This window comes from Nerophis ophidion, linkage group LG17, assembly GCF_033978795.1.
Source record: "Nerophis ophidion isolate RoL-2023_Sa linkage group LG17, RoL_Noph_v1.0, whole genome shotgun sequence".
Classification (NCBI taxonomy): Eukaryota; Metazoa; Chordata; class Actinopteri; order Syngnathiformes; family Syngnathidae; genus Nerophis; species Nerophis ophidion.
In genome coordinates this window covers 2838370-2840869 of record NC_084627.1, presented here as the reverse complement: position 1 = coordinate 2840869, position 2500 = coordinate 2838370, and positions in this window count along the sequence as shown.

Genomic DNA, 2500 nt, shown 5'->3' with positions numbered 1-2500 from the left:
ACGGCAGTAACTAGGATGGCGGAAGCGGGAATCAAACCTGCAACCCTTCAGTTGCTGGCACGGCCGCTCTACCAACCGAGCTATGTGTGTGTGTCCTCTTTTTGGGATTTCAGAATCTTGCCAGCCTGTCTAAAGCTCAGACAAATTCACCAAGACGTGGACACATGGGTCTTTGTTGACACCCCCTAAGCAGGGCACAGACCATGTTGACAGGAATTGGACGGCGGAGCATCGTGTCGTGAGGCGGCCGCGGGCAAAGGAGGCGAACAAACACGGCCTGCCAGTGCTGTCTGATAATCGAAAGCTCAGTTGGCATCACGCGGCACCCGCCGCCTGCGTCATGGCCTGGCAGTCAGTGCGGGAGTCCGGGCTGATGCGGAGTGAGCCACGGTTTAGCTCGGTTGGTAGAGCGGCCGTGCCAGCAACTTGAGGGTTGCTGGTTCGATTCCCGCTTCCGCCATCCTAGTCACTGCCGTTGTGTCCTTGGGCAAGACGCTTTACCCACCTTCTCCCAGTGCCACCCACACTGGTTTAAATGTAACTTAAATATTCGCTTTCACTATGTAAAGCGCTTTGAGTCACTAGAGAAAAAGCGCTATATAAATATAATTCACTTCACTTCACTGTTTGTAGCAACGACACTTTTTTTATTTTTATTTATTTAACTCATTTAAGCAGTAGGATTTCATTGGAGGGACATTGTGTTGACGATATTTGCAAAGCTGACCCAGTTATCTCCGCAGTCTCATGGCCGCAGAGTACAATATTGTTTTTATTACTGGTTGTCTTTTGTGAGACTCTGATCAAAATACATGGCATTATAGCATTTAAAGGCCTACTGAAAGCCACTACTACCGACCACGCAGTCTGATAGTTTATATATCGATGATGAAATATTAACATTGCAACACATGCCAATACGGCCTTTTTAGTTGACTAAATTGCAATTTTAAATTTCCCGCAAAGTATCCTGTTAAAAACGTCGCGGTATGATGATTCCTGCGTTTGACGTCACCGGTTGTAGCGGACCATTTTTTTCCCAGCCCGATCCAAGCTAGAAGTAGTCTGCTTTAATCGCATAATTACACAGTATTCTGGACATCTGTGTTGCTGAATCTTTTGCAATTTGTTCAATTAATAATGGAGACGTCAAAGAAGAAAGATGTAATTGGGAAGCGGTGTATTGCGGCTGCCTTTAGCCACACAAACACAGCCGGTGTTTCCTTGTTTAAAATTCCCGAAGATGACGGTGAAGCTTTACCATGGAACGGAGCGGTCAAGCGAACATGGTTCTCGACCACATGTGAATTGGCAGGTTGCCGTGAGAAAATTGTGCTAATAAGTCGGCTTTTACCGTAAACAGGAGCGGAGCTTGCGTCCTCCTGCAGTCCCACCGGAGACACTGGCGGTCACCACACCCCTCCGACTTTCAGGTACGACTATATAATCTCACTAAAGCACAAGTAACACAATAAACAGATAAGGGATTTTCCAGAATTATCCTAGTAAATGTGTCTAATAACATCTGAATCGCTCTCACTGCCCTCGCTTTTTTTTTTCTTCTTCTCTCTAGTCCTTCACTCTCACTTTCCTCATCCACAAATCTTTCATCCTCGCTCAAATTAATGAGGAAATTGTCGCTTTCTCGGTCTGAATCGCTCTCGCTGCTGGTGGCCATGATTGTAAACAATGTTCAGATGTGAGGAGCTCCACAACCCGTGACGTCACGCGCACATCGTCTGCTACTTCTGGTACAGGCAAGGCTTTTTTATTAGCGACCAAAAGTTGCGAACTTTATCGTGGATGTTCTCTACTAAATCCTTTCAGCAAAAATATGGCGAAATGATCAAGTATGACACATAAAATAGACCTGCTATCCCCGTTTAAATAAGAAAATCTAATTTCAGTAGGCCTTTCATGACCACTTTAAATTTGTTTTTTTTTAGCTTAGAAAGACGCTCATCAATAATTTATTTGGATTTGGGTGGAACGCATTACTTTTAAGGATTAGTAGGCACAATTTTCTTCATTTTAGTGGGAATTGTACAAACAAGTCTCAAAACATTTGAACACCCGTTCTTGTGTTATTCACTCAGACGCAAACTGTTCGCAAAGATTTTTTTTTAGCTAATCCAAAACCACTGAAGTTGGCACATTGTGTCATTTGTAATCTTCTTCCTCTTATCCGAGGTCGGGTCGCGGGGGCAGCAGCCTAAGCAGAGAAGCCCAGACTTTCCTTTCCCCAGCCACTTCGTCCAGCTCCTCCCGGGGGATCCCGAAGCGTTCCCAGGCCAGCCGGGAGACATAGTCTTCCCGTCGTGTCCTGGGTCACCGCGACGGACATGTGTCGCGGTGTGACTGCACGTAAGAAAACCCTCGTCTCCATAGCAACATCTCTGTCGCTTCCACTCATTTTCCGCTTTTCCACTAGTGCAGGGGTAGGCAAACCAGAACGTTGAAAGAGCCATTTTGGACCCAAATAACACAACGCTGTCAAACG